The sequence below is a fragment of the Aythya ferina genome (genome assembly GCF_964211825.1).
Source record: "Aythya ferina genome assembly, chromosome: 12".
NCBI classification, from domain to species: Eukaryota; Metazoa; Chordata; class Aves; order Anseriformes; family Anatidae; genus Aythya; species Aythya ferina.
The window spans coordinates 20,973,672-20,991,293 of NC_140308.1; the positions used below are offsets into that span (position 1 = coordinate 20,973,672).

Here is a 17,622-nt window from a genome sequence, read left to right on the forward strand (position 1 = left end):
CCAGTAGACATGATGACATACAATAACAGCACACAGTGCCCGGACAGCATGCTGTCCAAATATATTGCATTTTTAAACACAGGAACAGTCTTTGTTGTAAATTTTCACCAGAGAAACTGCAATACTAACTTCAGCTTAACACAGAGCATTCTCACAGAAGGATAATTTTCATAGAATTACTATGAAATCTATGAGGAATATCTAGATTTAATAATAATTCTTCACTTTGTACTTTGGAAAGCCAAAATATTTTGTGTTAAACCAAACTAAAAATACTACATAACAGAATATCAATTAAGCATTTTAAAGGATTATCATGTGAATTTTATTTGGCTCAACTTTATTGATTATTAAATGACAAATCCTGTGCCCCATTTACACAGACATGTTGGACCCTTAGGAATAAAGACAGTTGTCCTGTCCCATGGCACAGACACAATCAAAGCCTGGGAGACTTTACCCCCTTTTTTGTGAAGGGGTATATTTGTCCATGTGTCCCACAGACAGGGTGGGACACAAGGGGCTACAAAGCATCTCAGGAAGCCTTTCCAGTGATTTCCCCACAATGAATAAATCTCCAGAGACCAAACCCAGATGCACTGGGGTATATCCTTTGCTCTCACTTGTAACCTTTTGCTATCAGCTCTGTTAAGGGATGATATACCCCTCTATTCTGGTTCAACGCAGTTTATCAAAGAAAAACCCTTTTAACTTAAGTTTTGTTATATTTACCAGGATCTGACCCTATGAAAACCTAGTGAACAGAAAGAGCAGATACAAACACCATTTCCTTACAGACTGCACCAGTTCCAGTATGCTATTTACAGACTATTTAATAATAATTTGCTAAAAAACAAAACATAATTATGCCCACAAGCAGAAATATACCACAGAACAGAAAGTATATTTCATAATCCATGACGAAATGTTGCTTTTAGAACAGTATTTGCCATTTTCAGCCTGAAGTTAATCTATCATTCATAGCTTTCCACCCCATAATCCTGTCTCTGAGATTGCTAAGAATTCCACAGTATTTCTAGTAGTTTGTGTCTAAGCTTTTAGTACAGATGAATACTTCACATATAAATTTGCCCTTAAGAAATTAAAGAAAATTTTGAAAAAAAAAATTAAAAGGCACTCAAATATTCCTTTCTGTACACTTGTTTTCTTTGAATTGGTTTTCAAAGAAAATTAAGGTGCTATCAACAACAGTACAGTCAGTAATCCACTCAGTTTTTTTACAACAGCAGGAAGGTGGGCATTATCAAGGCATACTGCATGGCACAACTGATGTTAATCACCAGCCCTGCAAGTTAACTCGCTGTATCTCTATATACTGAAAGTGTCCATCTGCTACAGCCAAAACCCTTTGTACTTATAAAAATCAATTATTGTACTGTAAAGGTCACAATAGTTCTGTAAAAAGCATCATTGAATATATTGGTATAAGTGGAGAAAACTTAAAGAGTACTTGATATAAAATATAATCATAATCAGGCAATAGCATTCTTTGTTGACAAAACTGTGTCACAGAAGTTGTGGGGTTCTGGTTTTGTTTTTAAAACTTTTTCATTGTGTAGTTTTCAGCCTTAACAGCAAAATACTTAACTGCATCTATGCCAGGTGTTTCATTAATCCTGTTAGCTGTTAGACAAACCCTGCAGGAAAACAGACAACAGCCTCTCTGCTTACTCCCCCCAGCCCATATTCACCTCCTCCTCCCCTATTCCCCTACAGGAACTGACTGATGGCAGGGCTGGTTTGTTGTTGAACTTGAAGGCTGAAACTGTAGAGAAGCTAAGTCAGGAAATGTGGCAAACCAGCAGAAATAAGTAGGAACTGATCTTCCCCCGCTGAAATTTAAGACAAAATGTTTAAACATCTGGGATTTGGAGCTGATCAAGCCAATCACTTTGGAAGATGGACAGACCTAATCTAAGCAGATGTGCTAATGTGCATTTAACCTTCACATTGAGACAAAAGTTCTTACTATTCATCTGCTAACAGACTAGGCTTTTTGGAGTGTGGATGGGGAAAGCAGGAGAGATCTGGGAAAGGTGTACTTCTACTTTCAGGCTTTGCTTGTTCTGCTTGATCAAACAGCCTTTTGTGAACTAACATCTTTGTTCACAGTTTTCTCTTGAAAACAGGAGAAACTTGCTTAAGCTCAGCCTGAAGGACCCAGTGTAACACAAGAATCTATGTCCTAACTGCAGTCCGGGAAACTAATTTCTGTCACCCTTCTGTCACTTGAACATTGTGGTCCATTTTGTTCTTGATAAACCTTTATTTATTTATTTATTTATTTATTTATTTTTACACATATATTTGCTTCATTAACTTCATTCATAGGGGCTTTATTTAAAGTTCACTTATCACACTCCCAGAACTACGCATTGCTCAGGCTGGCAGAACAGCATGTAATGTGCATCCCTCTAGAACCCAACCAGAATTCAGTCAAATGCTCTCATCTCGAAGACATAATCATAAAGAGATAATGGAAGACAGAGACTGATATAAATAAAAAAAATAAGATATGGGGACACAAAACTTAAGGATTAGTCTTAGTCCTGACTATACAATGCCAGAAGCAGTGTCCCTCCTTTCCAGAGCACAGACATGGGACTTGTATTTTGTCTTTGCACCAATAAAAAACTCATGTAATGAACCCACTAAGGGGTGAGATCCAACAGTATTTGATCCAACAGTTTATGAGAGCCTTCCGTTAAAGAAGGAATGTGAAAAGACTTCTAAAACAGATTTAGTGTGTCCATGCAGTATAAATGCTAGGAATGATTTCTTCTGAATTTGCAGATTGGGTAAGGCATGAAGTTAGTTTCCAAACCACTTAGAAAACGGATCAGCTTTTTCAGATGAGCCAGAAATAGATAAAGAGAAGTTATAGGGCCCAAGGCTCTAGTGCTACACTACACTACACTAGATAGGGCATAGAAAGGTTGGACAGCCTTCAGTTTCTTTTCCTTTTCTACTATTTCTTTTCAATGGTTGAATATTCTATCTGCAGTCATCTTGTCCTACAGATAAATCCAAGTCTTCAAGGGATGACAAAGGGTATATTATTGCTGCGTTGTTTTGTCTTTGCTGGGAATTGAGACTGATGTATTTGGGTTTCAGCTGGTGTACTTACAGCAGTTTAGTGACCCATAAAACATTGGATGTATATTTTGAAATATTTATAAGAGTATCAGTCAACAGTTCTTTATCTACAATACTTCTTAATACTTCTGTCACCTCCTTGCTTACCACCTTTTTCACCCTGCTTTCTTTGTTGTTTTTCAGCTCTGAAATAATTTGTTAATTGTGTTACGGTACTAATGACCTTTTAGATCTGATCTTTTATAAGAATGAATAAATAATTAAATAATAAAGCAAGCTTTAAGAATTTTGACAAAACTTATGGTACATTTACACTGTATAGAGAACAACTTCTCTGATAAGCTGTCCAGGGAAACAACACCAGCCACTCCCTGGCACTTTTGCCCAGACAAAACAAAGTTGTATAAGGATTTGTATGCTCCCATGCTCAGAACAGAGACACTTGGCTTTAGGACCAGATTCTAGGTATTTGGCTGCTCTGAAGTTCTGACCAGAAAAGCCATAGGTCAAGCAAAAAAAGGTAAACAGAAAAATATCTCTTTGTTCTGCCTCATTTCTAAACCAATGAGTGATTAATTATGTAGTCATTTAACAGGCTCGGTATGGCCCTGGCCATTCTGGTCCCATGCACTACATTGCATATCCATACCACTTCATACCAACACTGCAAATGCAATCAATCCCAGAGGTGCCAGGAGCTCTGGCTGAGCAGAGTATGGATAGATGCTGTATACCCTTCTTCCCATTAAGGGCTAAATCATGAAGCCTTTTCAACCCATATCCCTCTAGTATACCTGTGTTTCAGTTAGAGTCTGGAGTATTGATGACAGTTTTGTCAAAGAAAGGGGGAAGGGTGATGTAAAAGAAATTTGTCATCTTTAGTGTGGAATTAAAAAACTGAGTCAATTAATTTTTCACCCTGAAGCTATTCTGTAAAGATAAATTCCCAAATTAGGAATAAAAGCAACAATCACTCCCCCCCCTCAACCTCCCACCAGAGATCCTCTGAAACATAATTTATTAATTTACATAAACATCAACCATCTTTAGCAGTCTACCTACTTGAACTTGCTTAAGAAAACAGACCCTAGTTTCCAGGCTAAATATCATATGGAGTAACATTCCAAGACAAAAATCAGGTAAGATGATCCCCTCGAATCAAAAAATGGAAGCAGCTTTCCATAACCCCACTAACAGTAGCAAAAAAAATATTCCAACTCAGATAAACAGCTAAGGAAGGAAAAGGAAATAAAAATGAGAGGTCAAAGTTAAATTTCTCTCTATACAACCTCAAAGCAAAAATGCACTATCAAAAGATTATCCAGTAAGAGAAAACAGTAAGAACAGTTTGCTGTTTTTATTGCATTGGCCTTTTTATTTTTCTCTTCCCAAGTAACGCAATGGTGTTGGAGGGGTTGGAATAGAAGGAATCAAAAAACCAGGGATGGCCTGGACGTTACCAAAAGGCAAGGACAATTTTTATTTATTTTTTTTCCCCTTCAGAAGCTCTTCTAAACTTGAATGTTAAGCCATTCAAAAACATACTTTAATTATGATAATTCAGCATCAAATCTTGTCCTTATCAGTTATAGCTCCATATTAGCCAGGTCTAGTTGTACCTAGGGAATATATGTAAATATATGTAAATAGAGTTATGGTTACCATTATTGGCTGCTGCAGACTCAAACAGACCCTGTATAAACTTAGGTCACATTTGTAATCATGTAGACATCAGTCAATAAAGCAGTGCCAGCTTATTTGTGCTAGCTGCACATGAGAACACAGAATGGCAAGCAATGACATGCTGCCATGCCAAGACCATGGAGGCAGGTACAAGAAAAGTGAAAAAGGGCTCTTGTGACACTCTCTTCTATCACTGTATCCAAACACTCAGCAACATAAATAACCTTTACAATTTACATTTTCAAACTTTTATCAACCACAACGAGCCTGAAACTTCCATTCATGTAAGAAAGCAAGCTCAGGCCCTCTCACAGAGTTACGCCTCCAAAGCCAGGGCTCTGGAAGGAGCAGCAGCTATTGCAAAATTCTGGATACAGTCATGAGAGGTAGTAGTCCTGACTGCGGTGGCTGACAATGGTTTAAAGGTTGTATAATTATTTATGGCAGGCAAGCCCTCTGGGAATGCTTTGAAGGAATGAAGAATCTTTTGCTTACAGCTTTCTTCTAAGACAGCAATGCTGAGAAATGGGGAGTTGGCATAGGTTTTCTACTTGTAATTACACTGTCCTGTGCCACATAATAAAACTTTTGAGATTCTGATTAAACATTTTAGCTACAAGACCCTATTCATGCTGAAGCAAATTATTTAATTTATTTAATTTCATAGCTATCGCTAATTATACAGAACCATGTATTTATTTATAAAACCTGCAAGTCATTATTTCTCAAATGTCCACTTTGAGACCTAACAGAAAATAATACTTATTCAGCAATTTCCACGCAAGTATCTGAAGCCAGTTTACAAATATTAATGAAATAAACCAAACAAGAGGCAGGAAAATACAGCTAAGCAAAAAGATTGCAAAAATCTAAGCAAGTCAGCTAAGGCCTCATACTGAATTAGTGTCAAAACCCAAAACAACTTTCATCTCCTGTACCACAAGAGTATCTAGAATCAAAATAAGATATTGATTTTGAATATATTTAGTAAAGACAAAAGTAGTTTTCATTATTGTAAATCAGTTTTTAGAAGCAAATGCAACATATGCATTCATGATATCTAGAATGAAATTGTGCTACTGAAATGCATAAGCAATGAAAATCTCAAATTGCATATGCATGACATTTGTAGGAATTAGGTTAAAAAATCTCTGCATTTTATAAGAGATGCCCATTTGATGCGATTTACAAGAAAACAGTGCACAAAGACAGTGTACTCAGAAATGTTTGCACATATGTGAAAACAAAAAGAATGGATTGGCAAGTCATTGAAAATGCAGCTTCTCTGTATTCTATTACTATTTCCTCATATTACCTTTCTTTTTAAAAGCTAGATAAAATCAAAAAGATTTACCACAAAAGATTATGGGAGTTCTGCACTTAAACAATGTTACAGCATCCCTTTTAAAGTTAAATCATACTTGACTATAGTTATAACAGTGTCCATAAAAATACAAACAACATGAGGGTAGTTCAGCTGCTGAATGCCTGGTGATAGTGCTTTTTCTTGCCATGGACAAGATCACAATTCATATACTGACCCCATTTTCCCAGTTCCCCAAGTTTCATTCTGTCGGGATTTGGAGGTGTGGAATTGATACTTACAACTGCAGTAGAAGGAAGGAAACTGCAATGGCTGCCAGTACCAAATAGCTGAGGAGTCAGAGCAGTGCTGTAAGAGTCCATCTCCTGTGCTCTCTGCTGAGGAGCACTGTGGTGGTGCAGGACCTATCAGAGGAGAACACCTGCCGAAGGCATTGTGCTGTGCTTTAGTAGGTGTGGTCCCTCTGTAGGGCCAAAGCCTGATTAAGAAATCACTGCCTTTGGTCTTAGTGAAATCAGCTACCATCAGTAGCTAGGCATATCTTACATTAAAACCAAAGGACACGTAAGAAGAATGATGAAGAAAAAGGTGATTAGATGCCATGACTAGTAAAATGAGGACAACCTTCAAAATTAATATAGCATAACCACAACTCATAACAAAATGTGCTTAAAATGTGACGTAACCATATCAACATTTCTCTAAAGTACAGAATGCTATAGACTGTAATCTATAGAAACTTTATTATAAAACCTCCACAGAATACAACCAGGAAGCAGAATACTATTTTGCCTTAGAAGCTCTAGATACAGTTCCTCTGTTTTGTTACTTGCCTGACTTGGTGGACAGAGTTTCCAAAATAAAAATCTGGTGAAGTTTATTTATAATTTCTACTTATTTCTTTGTGTTAATTTTGTATTCAGTCTGAGAGGAACATAACAGTAGAGCAGCAGTGCATGGCACTCAGCACTAGGCAGCAAGGACTGTGTTATGGTGCAAAAGAAACACCGCCTGAAGTGGCTGACATGATCTTATTCCAATATTCAAATTCAAATCTGAATTTTCAATATGGGTATACCCACCCAATATCATGTCTGGACATATTGACCGCAATACAATATACCCAAAAGCTGTGAATGTGGGGATTCATTACCTGTGTAGTAGTGGCAGATCCTGCTTCTGCCTTACAACTTCCCTGTCTCCAAGAATCTTTCACACCAGTGCAATCTGAAAGCCCAGCAGCTGCCGAAGAGCGCGCCCTGATCGGAAGAGTGCCAGTAGGTAGTCTCTCTCCACAATGCAGTGATGAACATTTAACTGCCTACAAAACATCATTCCTGTATGATTTAAAGCAAAATAATCAATGAAAGGAGAAACTGAGCAGTTAGGTGCCAATGCAGCAAATACCCCAGGTAAAAATTCAGTGTTAAGGAAATGACAATGCATAAACAAAGGATGCTTTAAAAAACAAAGGCCAACTTTTTTTCTCATGTACAATCCTGGATTTAGCAGAATAACACTTGTTACATCTACTGGTCTGGAAATAGATGTATGTAATTGCAGTGATAGGCAAATGGTAGTTATAGTAGCTATTATGGTAGAAGAATTAGAAGAAGTGGAGGAGAGAGGGTATATGAAGAGGGAGTTGAAGGTTGGAGTGGAAGGGACACAGAAGGCCACAGAGGAAATAATATTACCATGGGGAGAGGTGCAAGAGAAACAGCTGCTTTGTATATTAAACATTAGCTGGTAACAAAATTGCTATAAGCAAATTATATATAGTAACAGTACAATAATATAAATAACAAAAAAATACATATAAATAAGAGAAAGAAAAATCATGACACATCCAATTTTTTGAAGAGAAAAAAGTGCAATTTATAAAAACTTAAAAAAAATAGTCACAGTTGGAGAGACATGTTTCCTTTGTCTAATATTTCCCACATTCTTCTCTTGTTGTAAAAATAAAGGTAGCATATTCTTCCCAATGTGAGAACAAATAAAACATTAAAAAAATGCAAATATTCTGAGAATGTGTTCACTTTCCATTATTACAAAGTACAAGGACAGATTCAGCTGAGCTTTAAATGTAATAAAAAAATGATTTTGAAGCAACACTACAGGCATCGTATAGTAACTGAGGACAAAAACATGGGTGATGTGTCCCATGTTATTTCTTTTATAGTTCATATGTGAGTGTTTCTGTGACCAGATTATCAGATTATGCACTGATGACAATGTTAATTTATAACTCTAAACAATGTGTCTCAAAAAAAAAAAAAAAAAGTGAAATATTAAATTAAGTGCCATCAGCCAGCTAAACTGTTCAGCAAAACTGTGTATGTACATACTATCTCTTCCATAAATCTGTAATACTTGTAACTCTATGTGTAAGCTAGACTCTCCAGGATACCTGGAAAAAAAGAAGAAAATCCTTTGATCTTTTATAGAAAAGTTTCAAAATGGACAAACACTGAGGAATAAATTAAATTATATCCAAAAATGGACGAATAGTCTCGTTGCAGATTACCAGCCTTTCTCCTGCAATACTTACTCACTCTTCTTGTCACAGGTTTGTTTTATTTTCCTACAGCAATACACTATGTTACAACTTAAAATTCACATTCACATGAAGAAAGCTGTGACATGCCTACCAAAAGAGACATACACTGCTTAACCTAAATTGACCCTTTTTTCCTTCTATTCTAATAGATCTTTTTTCTTTTTGTCACTCAAAATGAGTGTCTGATGTATGAGCATAAATTGTTAAAAGCAGTTTTAGGTAAAGGAAGAGAGTGTGGAGTTTTCTCACAAAAGCCAACCTCAATTTATGTCAAAGAGGGTTAAAAGACCTTGGGATTAAAGCAATAAACTTGCTGCTGTCAAAGCTATAACCCGCTAACAATTTAGTGCGAAACGCATGTTGTTCAATATCATTTCATATTATATTATGTCACAAGCAGGTGACAGTTCCACATCAGACTGACAGGGCTGATTTACTCTGAAGAATTCATCGACATTTTGCAGAGTCAAAGCTGACTTCATTTTGTTTGAATGCAGGGTGGGAAATCTCTCTGTGCTTGAGCTGTGGTGTTTGGCTGAACAGTACCATCCTTGCCAGACGGCAGATGACAGGCTTCCAAAAGTCCTCCCTGTGCATCAGTAGATGAAAGCACTCGCAAGCTGGCTCTCTTCCTTGCCCTCACCACACAGAGCCCAAAGACCTCTGGCAAAATCAGTCCAGTCTAGGGCTCATTTCCTTTGCCTACCTGGAGCAGCACCAACTTCTATGTCCATGCCTTTTTGTGTGGCTGCACTTTTTAGTGTGATTCACCTTATTGTAATTTTTTAAGTAGCCAATATTATTTTGATAATATTTTCCTTTTGAATTCAAGCTTTTATGATACTTCAAAATATATCTACTGTCAAGGTTTAAACCAAAACACTGTGCTAAGAAAATATAGCACCTCCTTATATTTTAATAGGTAATATTTTTTTTTTTTTTCCAGGATATTAATTAGATCCCAAGGTCAAGTGTGAGGAGAGGTCTTTCTTAGGACAATGGCAACAATACCTTTTCTTCACACAAAGGTGTCTTGTGCAAGATACTCCCAGATGGCTTTTTTAATATGGGTTCCAATTCTAATTTCTCCTGGGACTCAGACAACTCTGAAAAAACATATGCTTTGCTTTGTCTGAGGACAATCTAATTGATTTGGCTTCCCTGTCAAGGTGTTAAGATTTATTCAAACAAGGAGTCCCTTTTCTTCTCCAAAATCCAGTGTATTCTTCTATAGTCTATAACCTCATATAGAGTCATATAACCTCTGTGCCACATTCATTTCCTTCTCCTGTTGGATATTGCTGCACATCAGGAATTACAACTAAGCTCCCGAAGCAGCAGGGAAAACTGTGCTGCACTGAAATTGTTACATGCAAGAATTTCTGTTTCCCTTCTTTCTGCATTTTTAAATGTTATTATTATTTAAACTTTGGACAAAATTTTCAGTTATCATAGTTTGATCTTACCGTTACATCTGAAAAAATCTAGCAAAAAATAGGGTCCTTAAAGATATGTATCACCATTTTCTCCATCTAATATAGGAGTAGGTACATTAGTGCCTGGTCATTAACTTCTGTAAAACACGTAGTGATTCTTCTGAGGGATTCTTTGGGCAATGTTTGCTGTTCATCAAGGAAAAGGTTATGTGGAACAGCACATTGTATGGAAGTGGCTCCGTCATCCAACACAAGTGTTTGCTGGCCATATGCTGAACAAGTACAGCAAAGGGGTTACCCAGTCTATTATGCAAAATCATTGCCAGGGACCAGAATTGTAAAGTGAATTGTTAGACAGATTAGTGGACAATTAGTCTTATTTGACATTTAAACCAGTTGGAGGTAAATTTAGTGTTCACCTGTCCTAAAGTGTACAGCATGAATATGCATCTACATATCTATTCCTGTTCAAACTAGTAGCTATATATACAATATCTGACACAAAGAGCTATTTCAGACCAAAACAAACAAACAAAAAAAAAACAAACAAACAAAAACAAAACAAAACAAAACAAAAAAACAGATAAACACACATCCTTGTTTAAACCTTCGCAGTTTTCTCACACTGAAAAGTGAATATTATTCCTAGATGATCATCTCATCCTGATACAGACATATTCTCTTTATGTTATAAATTCTGCTAGTATGACTAAATTATAATACATCTTGGATTTTAATATGTCTAAGCTCCATTTTCTGCTGCCCCATAAGTTATGCACATTATAGACAAATACACATACGTGCCCATGCTACACTGGGTGCAAGGTCTTGGGAATCCTTTGATCCAGGGATAAATCTCAGTGAGAATAAAGACATTGCTGCAGTCTTTTCCTCACAAAGGCTTGGTTTGCCCACACCCATCATGGTGCACAGGTAAGTCAAACCACCAAGGATCCCACACAGCACCATGGCTGCTGCATCACAGACCTCTTCAACCAGGCATCAGGGCCAAAGAAAGGAGAGGATGAGGAGCTTTGATACAGGTTGAAGCTGCACTCAGCCTGCTGTGTGGCAGAGTGGTGAGAACACAAGAGGTGTGTGTTGAGGCACCTTGTCCTTTTTGCTCAGCTCTAACTGAGCATGCTCTCACCCTCAGTCGCCTATACCTCTATGACAGAGATAAAAATGAATTGTTATGTCTCTTTCAAGAGGGAAATACTACAGCCTCTCTCTCAACACAGGCTGTGACCTTTCAATTTATGCTATCAGTTTACTCAGTGCTTGCTCTGCGGTTCATGATTAACTTGAAAGAGTTAGATCACACTCTCTCCAGGTCATCGAAAGGAACTTCTGTTGACTGTTAGAAATCCCTCATGCAGTAAAAGCACACATAGTATGGCTGTATAAGCCATCTTTCAAAGTTATTTCTCTTCAGTAATGAGGCAGCAATTCTTATCGAAAAGCTCCTAAAAATATTTCTACTCATATTTTTCTTTTTTTTTTTTTTTCTTTAGAGTACTATTCATGAGAAGGCACCTTGCAGAACAGATATGTGGTTTTAAAGAAATATATCTTCGCTTTCATGAAGACCAACTCCTTATTAAGGTGTCTCACAGCTCTCAAACACTAATTAAACATTTTTGTGTAGTTCATGGAAGATGCATTTCAATTCCAACCATAAAGGGTAAAATGAGATAAAGAGGTTGAGTTATTGATACCTGAGCCACTGACAGACCCACAGAAACCTTCTCTCTTCCTATAACAGTGGTAGTGTAAATGCCAAGATATATTCTGGAAAACAGTAGCAAAAAAAGTTTCATAAACTAGAAGAGTAAAATTTATTTTTGAAAAGCTCATCTGTACATGTATACTTTCCCCATTTCTTTTTTAAGAAAAAAAAGAATACATTGGGATTTTCTTCATCTTTGCTAACAGGTACTCACCAGAGGTGAGCTAGCTGCAGAGATTATTTAAATAGCTAAAACAAATTGAAAGTTTTTAAGAACCAACTCTGAAACTGTCACAGAGGAGTACATGTAACCTTATAAAGACTTTACAGTTTCTTAATGACATTACAAGCCTAGCTTACCGCTCACCTCACTATAGGAGGATCTGACATAATTGCTCTCACTGTACTTCCTTCTTTGTCTGAACTTCAAGAGAAATGCCTTTTTATTGCTCTGCACTTGGGTCTTTGAGACCTCTTTGGCTGCGGTCTGTTGACAACTGCTGGTATCACTGATGAAGGGTCTTAGGCCCCTTTCTTCATCCCTTTGTCCCCTTGCTTTTTCAAGGAAAAGGTGAGGAAAGTCCACTGAGCCCAACTGGCTCTGCTTCTATCTTTGAGTCTTCCAGTGATTTTAAAACTTATCCTAGAATCTAGAAACAAACTGTGAATAAAAAAGTGTTTCTGCTGGGATTTCTGTGTGTCCCTAGATGAGGGGACAGGATGGGACTAAATGACACGTTCTTTCTCAGCCTCAGCGGACACCACTGAGGTATCTTGCTCGAGGAGGAGGAGGAGGAGGAGGAGGAGGAGGAGGAGGAGGAGGAGGAGGAGGAGGAGGAGGAGGAGGAGGGGGAGGAGGGGGAGGGGGAGGGGGAGGGGGAGGGGGAGGGGGAGGGGGAGGGGGAGGGGGAGGGGGAGGGGGAGGGGGAGGGGGAGGGGGAGGGGGAGGGGGAGGAGGAGGAGGAGGATCACTCCCTGTAACAGAGAACAGCAGACTTGCAGAGTTTTCTGGAATTCAGGGTGAGGAGAGTTCACAGAAATTAAATCTGAGAATTAAACCCTGTTTTAAGTACCATGGTGGTAAGTGCGGTATTTATTTAAAATAATGAATTAAAAATGTAAAGTACCTTCAAGGCCAATCCTTCAGATGGCAAAAGGAATGAGAGTTATTCAGAAACATTGCATATCCGAAAAATCATAATAGTTTCAATGTTTGCATTTCCATGTAAAATTTTAGGGAATAATAATAATAAACAAAATACTGTTTGCAATTTGGGTGTTACTATTGTCCTCACTCTTTTTCTTTTTCTAATAATACCCATCTAATAGTATTGCTGTAGCTCCTTGTCCAGAGATCCCTTCAGAGGCTTTCTGACTACTTAACAACATTTTTCAATTTCCCTACTTATGCGTATACATCTTCAGTCCAGATAGGAGAATTTGCTAATGGACTGCAACTGAGACCTTTTTGTTCCAGGATTCCCCGTGTACAGAATTTTACATAGTAGTTTAGGTTTAGGATTGCCAATGCCTTGTGCTTGTGCTAGGAACATGCATGTGATAATCAACCCCAAAATCAACCCCAAAATTATCCTAACATTTTGCAGTGTATATTTAATTTTAGAAAAAAGAGAGCAAAAAGTATCAGGTGACAAGTTTATCATAACGTTAATGTGTACGCACTGTCAAATGGATAAAAACTAGTGCATATAAAAACATGGGTACCTCCTGCATTATGTTTTTAGCTGCGCAGTGAACAACAAATGGGTGGTGATAGAAAATGGAAAACATGTACAAAAGCGCACCTATCTACTGTTCTTGAGGTCACGCCACATTGCATTTTACCTACAGTAAAGCAGATAATGCATCCATTTGGATTTTTCATTCATTCAAATAACTCTGTGACACTCTCTAGTGGAAGGCAGTCATACACCATGTGTGTATGTGTACCCAACAGTCATGGGGAAGATACACCAGAAGAAGGGAAAGTAGCTGAAATGGATCTTGGGCACTGTTGCATGTGTTTTGCTGCACTCTAATTTTTTAACACCACAACCAAAACACTTACAGACAGGTCCCTTCTGTTTGAAGCCCAGAGGATAAGGTGGTACTGAAGCATAAATAAAGAGTGCCACTAGCAAGGAGTAACTGGCAGCAGACAAAGCCCAAGCCAGCAAACTGTCACGATTGCTCTAGAGGGTTTATAAGCTTTATCAAATCTGTGCTAGCTAATTCACTTGCAGAAGTGTACTGATAACACTGCTTCTTTTTTCTCTTGCTTTTATTATGAACAGAAAGATAGACAGGTCCTAAGGACAGATCCTTTTGCAGTTCTCTTCTCTTCTGCCAGCACATGCCCTTCTACTTCTCACAGATTATCAGGTTAAACTATGTTTGCCTTTGAGCCAGAAGCATTTATTGAAATAAAAACCAATATATTTCCCAATAAAGCTTTGCCCTCCTTTCTAACACTTACACTGTGGTTGAAAGCAACATTAAAAAAAAATATACAGCTCCAATCTGTTGTACCTTGTCTCACTTAATTTGCAAGTCGCTGTTTTTCACCATTCCCAATAAACATACTAAAGTTATCATTTCTGGGTGGACAGAGGAATAATATATGTATATAAAAAATATAACAGGGTGGAGCATTTGGGTGTCACGTCCCTCCCATCCCCCCATTCGATGCATTTTTTTGCATATTGTTATAATAACGATAGTTTATCAACAGCTATTGTTAAACAACAACTATTAATCTAAATGACATAAATTAATACCACCTGCTGTAAATGCATGGGAAGTTGGGGTTGCACTTTTAACTGCGGCTTTTGAATTATCCATACCTAGATGCAGTTAGATCCATGGATCCTTTTACTTGGATCCACTCTTGGATCTACTGCTCAAAATTATGCCTTTGAGGTGGAAAGGTTTTCAAAAGAAATGCCCAGCTTTAAAGTTTGTTGCCTTACACTATCATTTCATTTGCACTCCCCCATGTCTGGTGCATCCTTTCTGAAGTCTCCCTCAAAGATTTCTGGTGATCCTCCCAGCAAGCCCTATGCCCATGGAAAACTAACAAAACACTGGAAAATTCTGCCAAATTATAAACAAACCAACCTCATGTTTTTTGTTTTTTGTTTTCAGACATGTTTCCATGAATAACTGTGAAAGCGCACTTGCTAATTTACTGCATGTTTGTCTGCAGAGAGTATTTTTAAAATAAAATATTTCACCCCCTCCTGCCTCTTTCTAATTTGCCCTGGCATTCAATTTCTGTAACTAATTTGGGGAGTATTCTCTAATGTTTCACCACACTGCCAAAGCTGAGTTTTTGCTTAAATGTAGCACAGAACCACTTTAATTGTAGGGAACATTAAAATCTATCCCTTAACACGAGATTGTTCCTTGTGTTGACTTCTAGAAGCCCAATCTGATGGGAAGTAAATGTGACTGAATTCAGATTGCTATTTAACGCAAGCACATTGAGCAAAAATTCTGCCTGAATCCTATTTGACTCAGATTTCCATATAACATTTTCAAGCTAAGTGTTAAACAAAATTTAGATTTTTTTTTTTTTTTTTTTTTACGCTAGGGATGTTTAGTAGACAAGAGATTTGAAAAAAACGGTCATGAAACACACACAAAGCATTTGTAGAGCCCAAGTTTGGGCATCTCACTTAGTCAGTTTGTTTCTAGACTAGAATAACTGGAAGAATAATCCTGTTTTAGATGGTTCAGAATCAGGAACCATATATATTTAGGTGCTCCAAGTTACCCTCTTCAGGAGCTCCTTTCTTTTTTGACTGCAGTTGGTGCTGGAAGATACTAGGAACCTACATTAACAAAAAACATTAAAACAGTTGTGGTCTTCACAAAAAAAAAAAAGCTTTTTAGAGTTGGCCAGAGTAAAAACTTCACCAGTTTACAAACTGGAAGCACAAGAGTCCTTAGGAAGCTTCTGTCAGCAATTTAAATCCTTTTTTTAGAGGAAAAAAAAAAAAAAAAAAAAAAAAAAAAAGAGAGAGAGAGAAAGAGAAAAGAAAAAAAGAACATTTGGATTTTGCCTTTAGGAGATGCAAAATCAGTAGCGTGGGTAGGAGACCACACTACTAAGCAGAACTAAACATTGTCACCTTAGAAGAAATTCAGATGTAAAAATGCTCTAAGTTACTTATTCCAGGTGCACATATAGGGAGCACATCACTGACACTATCCAAGACACATATACAGTACTGCTGATTTAAGCTCTTACTTTCAGTTTGAGTTTATTTCTTAAAGACTCTAAAATATTTAACATTTTCAGATATCAGGGCTTTCTGAGATAATATGCTTACTCTAGCCTGCCATGTGTGCTATGGAGATTCCAGATAATAAATCTAAATGTGCTACTTTATTGTGAAAAGGATGAAATTCTGAATAATCTGTTTTTGTAACAACCAGAAACTGACAATATGGTTAAAAAAACAGCCTGATACTCTGCATGACCGAACACACATAAATCATATTCATTTTCACCTAAACCACTAATTATTTTACCAGTAAGAAAAATATCTCTAATTTTCACTGCTGGAAAATACACAGGAAGTAATCTGCTGCTACCTAACAGGTAGTAAACAACACAATAAAATTTATACAGCACTTTTCACACTGTAATGTCTCATGACTTTTAAATGCAATGAAATATTAAATAACCAAACATTAATGAAATACTACTAGAAGAGATAGTTTAGCATTTTCAATACTGAAATTTAGAATTTCTAATAGCTGAAGATGACAAGATGCAAAATTGAAAAGAGGAATAAGAGAAGACTAAAATTAGAAGCCTTAAAAATGCACTGTAGTTAGTTATATTATCAGATAGACTGTGATCTTAGGCAATTGCTCAACAAGCCTAGACAAAGGAGCAACTTGGTAACTCTGATACTGAGAAAGTGAAACATCCAAAAATTAATGAGCCCTTCCCAAAATTTGCTTCAGTCTCTAGAGCAGAATGGCATTACAGAATGGCAAGATCAGAAGTTTAAAAAGAACTTTTTTTTTTTTTTTAAATGGTAATTAAATAATGGTTATTTGATAAGAGAAGAAATATTATCAGAAACAGTCGATTTAAAAACTAGTATTATTCCTGGAATTTTATAGGCTTACAGATGTTTCAAGATCTCCTCGAGCAGTACTCCTCTATTCAAAACTGTCAGGAAGACCAAAAAGAGCAAGTTTAAACTCCAGTCAGCTTTGTGGAGTATTACAGGTTAAGAGTATTTTAAATATAGAGCAAAAATTAGGTCTGCAATTTACCATCCATTCTGAGTTTTAGCAGTTATGATGATCATCAAGAGAGTCATGAAAAAAAGAACAAAAAAGAAAGAAATCACTGCTTAGATATCCATCCATTTTGGTCCCACCCCAAAGAAGAAGGTCTTAATCTCATGTTTACAGCTCAATGCACAAGACTGTAAATACGTTTAGTAAAGAAGGATGTATGGTTACAGAAAAACAATTTTACATAAATGTCACTGATACTATCTGAAGAAAGACATCTGTAAAAATTCCAAATCTAACTGTAAAGGAGCTTATAGATACAAGATACCATAGCATTTTTAATATAAATTTAAGAAATTCCACTAATATGATATCAGAAGAGAAATGAAAATTAAAACAAACGATTTAAGCAGTTGAGGTGATCTCCTGAAAGGGGTGGTGGTGGTGGATGCATACGCATGCCTTCATGTGTAATGCGATCCAAGAGAGTTCAAGTAAAAGCCAGCCAGAG

The 17,622-nt window shown here is 37.0% G+C and overlaps 1 long non-coding RNA gene across 3 annotated transcripts in view; it reads right to left on the reverse strand.

The window, feature by feature from the left end:
- LOC311443144 overlaps positions 1 to 6,537 on the reverse strand; it is an 18,458-nt gene extending 11,921 nt beyond the window's left edge. For 2 of the 3 annotated variants that reach the window (XR_014697089.1, XR_014697091.1), the window contains exon 1: positions 6,406 to 6,524. This is a non-coding gene — a long non-coding RNA (uncharacterized lncRNA). Of the gene's footprint in view, positions 1 to 6,405 lie in introns of all 3 variants that reach the window. The other variant, XR_014697090.1, reaches the window with a different exon arrangement.
- Between the last annotated feature and the right edge of the window lie 11,085 nt (positions 6,538 to 17,622).